The 6127-nt window shown below is 43.3% G+C and overlaps 1 long non-coding RNA gene across 3 annotated transcripts; it reads right to left on the reverse strand.

The window, feature by feature from the left end:
• Positions 1-3401: 3401 nt before the first annotated feature.
• LOC119317423 lies at positions 3402-5860 on the reverse strand. Of its 3 annotated transcripts, XR_005153611.1 has the most exons (5): positions 5614-5860; positions 5386-5502; positions 4429-4635; positions 4248-4340; positions 3402-3565 (listed from the first exon to the last, which is right to left on the reverse strand). It is a non-coding gene; the product is annotated as an uncharacterized LOC119317423 (long non-coding RNA). The 3 variants fall into 3 exon arrangements; XR_005153609.1 differs by having other exon boundaries at positions 5386-5860; XR_005153610.1 differs by lacking the exon at positions 4248-4340 and having other exon boundaries at positions 5386-5860.
• Between the last annotated feature and the right edge of the window lie 267 nt (positions 5861-6127).

Consider the following 6127-nt stretch of genomic DNA (forward strand, 5'->3'; position numbering starts at 1 on the left):
TCGGCGCCGATAGGCTGCGGCTCACAACACGACGAGACCGTTGGAGCGCCGCAGAGCGAGAGGCGCGGCACGCCGCACAGCAAGATTGGATCCATCGGCGCTTGCCTGCTGTCGACACGGCGTCGCAGCTGGGTACACGTCCCGTCAGTACCCCCGTTCCTCGCCAGGAGTGGGCAGAGGCACTCAGCGTCGTACTTGCACCGGATGCCCATTGTGCCGTTCGCATGGGTGCCTCCATTCGCCTTGTCAGCGGCCCGCTGGATACCAACGCGCTGGTTCGTAGGCTCGACCGCCTCCTTGGCCCAGGTGTCCACCTGGGCGCAGTAGAGGAACATGGCCGTCGCATCCTCGAGCTGGTGATCTCTGATGAAATAGCCAACTTGGAGCACGAGATCGTGCTCCAGATGTACCGTGAGCGTGTCGACCGCTTGGACGAACGCCTGCACGAGTTCGGGCAGAGCCAAGAGCTACCATTGGCAAGGGCTGCTAGTCATGGTCTCGTGGACGCGTTTTATTTTGAAAAGTTGTTTCGACATGGATAGCTTTGTATTCACAACAATCATAGTATTGCTCTGTTTCAATGTGTGTACTCTGTTTTCCATTCTTATATGTTCTGTTTCAATGTGTGTATATACGCTTTCCATTCTGTATATGTGGATGATAACAGCTAGATTCAAATTAGTATACAAAAACAGATAGAAAATGGAATTCATAATATATATATATATATATATATATATATTAATTATTCATTAGATCATCACGGAATATATATATATATATATATATATATATATATAATATCATCACATATACGTGATGATACTTAACTACTAGGTACAATGCATAAAATAGAAAATGAACAATACTAAAACTAATAATCCCTCCTGGGGCCAGTATTCCGGCAGCCCCTCGCCAGCAGCTCCCTGGTGCGTGGCGTCTTCCCAGTGCGGAGGTAGTACTTCGACTCCTCAGCCTCGCAGCGCTTGACGTACCGATCTGCCTCTTGCTGGCGGACGCGCGCGGCCGATCTTGCCATTTCGTTGGGCGCCCACCGGAGCTCCTCGTCGGTGGCACGCTGCAGCTTGTCGTCCCACCTCAACACAGCGACTAGGCGCCTAGCGCCTATGACCTTCCTTGTGAAGTACTCGTCTTCGTACACCTCCTCGGCATGACGATGCGCCGGCCCCCAAAGCTCCGCCGCCTCCTTTTTCCAGGCGGCATCACGGGCTTCACAGGTCGCCTGGTACCTGGCTTCCTCCTCCACCATCTCCTTCTTAAACGCCACTTGCCTGGCTTTCTCAGCCGGCAGCAGCGACTTCCATAGACAAAGATTGTACTAGCCCCAAAACCAATCCAAAGTTGGGGGGTCCGGCGCAACCTCGTCAGGCGGCGCGTAGGGGTCCTCGTCGCTGCTAATTGAGTGAGCGTCCTCGGGGGCGGTGACTCCTCGTCGGTGCGCGGGCAGGCCGGCGGCGCCATGGCAGAGATTTGAGAGAGAGAGAGAGAGAGAGAGAGAGAGAGAGAGAGAGAGGGCGAGCGAGGGGAGGATGTAGATGAGAATGTAGGCATGACGACGTGAGCAAGGTAGTATTTATTGGTGGCCGAAATCTAGATCGACGGGGACAGTACACATGTCGGTCGCCGGAATTTACGAGTATTGTAGTTTGAATTACAAACAATTCCTGCAGCAAATCCGTGTGTGAACATAATAGCCAAAATCCGTGTGTGGGCATAATAGCTGACGGTTTCCAATGCAGAACCGTGTCTAATTAATGATCCCGTCATTCACCTACCAAACCTCGAGCCGCGAGATAGACTGCCAACCGTGTGGGGGCGGTTGTCTTGCCAAATCTTTACATTTTCTTTTTTGAACACCAGATATTTACATCGTCTGATGATTTTTTAACTCGCACACAAGTACACAAAAATATGCTTTTTTCAAATCGTTTTGGTTAGGCGTTGCATGTAGATGTAGTTCAAATTTGAATTACGGTCACTAAATGGTTAGAAAATCACTTAAATGTCTTTAGAAGGTCAAATGACCCCTGAAATTTACCAAATTTTTATGTGATGGTTGTATTAGTGCACGTTAAACGTAGGAAAAAATTTGAAGGCCGTAAGAGGAAGATATCTCCCGTTCGTCATCAAACATGCATTGTTCCCTCTCGGAACCGTGAACCTTCTAGCGAGTTGCTCCAGTTTGTGAGGGGCGTGTGTCCAAACATTCGTCAAACATGTCAATTTCTTTACCACATCATCTTGGTGGCATGACATTACATCAACCAAGGTTTCATGTGTTTCTGATCATTTTTCTATTTTTTTGAATTAAAATTCCATGTCACTCCATGCATACGTATGCATCTGTCCAGGTCATGAGACCAATATGTTTGAAAATTCCTTCTAATTTACTGCACATGGAATTAACTCGCACACAAGTACACATATATGATTTTTCAAACTATTTTGGTTATGCGTTGCATGTAGATGTAGTTTAAATTTGAATTACGGTCATTAAATGGTTAGAAAATCACTTAAATGTCTTTGAAAGGTCAAATGACCCCTAGAATGTTCCAAAATTTCACATTACAATTGTAGTAGTGCACGTTGGACGTTGAAAAAATTTCAAGGCCGTAAGAGGAAGCTATCTCCTGTTCGTCATCAAACATGCATTGCTCCCTGTCGGAACCACAAACCTTCACTACAAGGATCCGGGTCTATTACAACAAAATTGTTCGTCGCAATACATGCCGATTTGTGGCGATAAGTACCTATTGCCACGAAACATCATTCGTTGGCAGCCGTTGCGACTGGACGCATGGTAATAGGTTATTGCCACAAAAAAGCAATCGTGGCAATAGAGTGCGCTATTGCAACAACCATGTGGGAAGTCGCCACATGTTTTTCCATGGCAACACTCACCTACTGCCACAATTTGCTTTGTGGAGATAGCTTTAATGCAACATGTAAAGAATCGTGGCGACTAATAGCTCGTGGCGATAGACATTTGTGGCAAGAACTTATGCCAACGACGCTCGTTTCGTGGTGCATACTCTTTCTTCGTGGTGCATACTCTTTCTTCATGGTGCATACTCTTTCGTGGCAATAGTCAATTATGGCAATAAACTATGGCAACAATCCTTGTTTTCATGGCATTAGGCATTTTGCCACGAACCGCTACATTTGTGGCATTAACTTATGGCCACAAATATTCCAGTCGTCGTAACAGGAAATTGCAACATACTAGTTTTGGTGGTGATAAGTAGGTATCCCAACGGATGAAATGTTTGTAGCGAGAAACTATTACGACAATTTTAATTTTCGTGGTGCTAACATGTGGCAACCAAAAGTGGGGTTGTGGCAATAGCCTACTGCAACCTAAAAAAAATACAGACATTCAATTACAATATTCAAAACCATATGTATAATATGTAGATTAATAAAATTCATAATTCTCATAGTAAATATCCATCAAATGAAACTCAAATGTAATTTAGCCATCCCAATTAAGTGCCAAGACTAAATTGTCCGTGATTAGAGTCCAGTCGAGCTAGTTCTTTGGATCCTGTAATCAAGAAATCAAAAAAATATAGTTCTAGTTAATGAGTGCAACATAACATATGCCATACAATTATTCCAGACCCATTGTTAAAACGAATTGTTGCCAGACTACCTGGAGGAGTAATACTGTGTCAGCAAGCATGTAACTGAGGGGTCAGAACAGTTTTACAAGTGTAAATGTCTAAAGTGTATGCACAAGTACATGTACTAAAAGCTTCCGCTATTGATTTAAGTTGTGACTCGATCTATAGTTTCAGTTAAGTTCATGTCCCTAGCTAGCACATATTCATTTTTTTTAAGTTGTGACTCAATGCAGCAGCAACGCATGGTGAAAGAGAAGAAGCAGCTAGCTAATTATGAAGGCCAATGACATGCTCACTTGAAAGTGGACCATGAGTTTCAGTTTCTTTGTTTTCAACCTATTACGTGTTTTGTCCTCAAAACGGAAAGAACAATTATAGGTGCCGCATCAATATTTAAAGATGAAACAAGAATAACACGATCCAACACATGAATAATCCCAGCTGATGCAGAAGCATGCCGATTGCACATCATTGAATAACTATAGAATAACCAAAAGTCAGTGTACTCACTTAAACATCCTGGGATTCTGTGTTAGACCATGTTCCATTCTTCGTGTGTGTGAGAGTTAGCAGCAAGGCATACATATTTACTTAGACTCATACCTTATCAAAACTTAGTTGCGAGTAAGATTTTGATCTAATTCTGTGTTTTGTCTTCTGTTTCTTACGGTTATCGGTGTTCTTTCGGTTGTGTTCCTATCAATTCATCAAAACCAAATATAAACAGTCAGAAAAGCAATTTCATTTTAACATATAGTAGACAAAGAGTGATCTTAGAGATAACCTGAAATTTTGAATCAGTGCCAAAGTACTCAATCATCCATTCACTCTTCCAGTTGTAAATCTTCCGGCAGATTAGCCAATCTAGCTGCATCTGTTTTGTATGCCTTGTAAGTGGAGCTTAGAGTTGATCACCGGCCTCTATATCGCTCTTTCGCAATTTTGAGAACTTTTTCTTCTGTTTCTGGTGTATCTTCCAGGCCCATCTGTCCTGTAAAGCATACAACAAATGAATATACATATGCAGTGCATATCTGATATCCATGGTACAATAAGATAACACATGTGAAAAAGGTTGTATGCACTATGATATGAGCAAAATGTCGATGTAGTGTCCCAAATCATGATGCCACTTACATATTTATATGCGGCTGCTTCGAATTGTGCCACAATGAACCAACAAAATAGCCAGCATTAGAAATCACAGAGAGCTTCCAATGGCATTTGCGAGAAAGAAACATAAAGGGAAACCAGGGAATCGATTATTTTGTGCAACGTAAAAAGTGAAAGTAGTCATCCAACCAATTAGCCAAAAGACCACAATTTGTTTATACCTCCACTCAAACCATTCATAAGCAGTTTTTTGTTCTTGGTCTGTACATGGACCGCTGTCTAACATGAATGAAGAACAGGAAGGCGCTAACAAAAAAGATGATAAAATGAGCTCAAAGTAAACATATGGAAATATCCCTAATGCTAAACCTCACATGAGTGAGAGTCACTTCCAAATCACGTATGAATAAAGAGGAAATCCTTGTACTGTTAAAATGAATCAAACAGATGAAATGCTTAAAAGAAGAGAAAAGCGTGATACATTTTTATCTCTACTTCCTCTGCCTTCCATGGCTAATTCAAGGATATCAGAAAAGGTCTGAAATACATATAAGAGCATTTAGTTTGAATTTTCTAATATGGAAGAAAGTGAATTAATCTCATCACCGAAGAGCATGAACAATATTACCTTCTAATCAGTCTCAGGCTCGACCAATTTGGCCAAAGCACATAGATCCAAAGTATCTGCGCTACGGAGGCGCTCGTCACTGGATCCTTGCCGCCGGCCTACTTCCTCTCTTCAGGCCTGGAAAATTTGGGAAGAGCAGAGTTTGATATAATGCCATGATACTTTAGCAGCTGTTAAAGGTGAATATTAGCATATGCAAAAAGAAGAATACTGATCCAAGTCACTTACACCAACAAACTCTGCTTTCCGTTAAGAACACAAAATCAATGAACGGAAAGTGGGGTCAACTGAAGCAAGGTGAATATTAGCATAGCAAAGAGAAGAATACTAATCCAAGTCACTTACATCAACAAACTCTGCTTTCAGTTAAGAACACAAAATCAACGAATGGAATGTAGAGTCAACTGAAACAAATTTTGATCAAAGTTGTCACGCTACAACCTGAAAAACTACAAATGTCTGAAAGTTATTTATAGAACTAATACCACCCTCTACCATAGGATTCCTAGAACTACAAATGGCTGATGGAGAGGCTCGAGCTCGCGGGCGAAGGTCGAGAAGAGGGATGGTGGAACTTCTTGGTCAGCATTGAGGATGGAGGAAGAGGGCGGCAGGAGCCATGGCCGACCAGGAGCGGCGTGCAAGATCACAGGGGCGGCTCGCCGGCCGGGGCTTGCCGCCCGGGTCAGGACGACATGAGCTGCAACCTGGTAGGGGTGGCCGTCGCGCGGAAGTAGGGGTC

Source organism: Triticum dicoccoides, chromosome 6A (assembly GCF_002162155.2).
Source record: "Triticum dicoccoides isolate Atlit2015 ecotype Zavitan chromosome 6A, WEW_v2.0, whole genome shotgun sequence".
NCBI lineage: Eukaryota > Viridiplantae > Streptophyta > Magnoliopsida > Poales > Poaceae > Triticum > Triticum dicoccoides.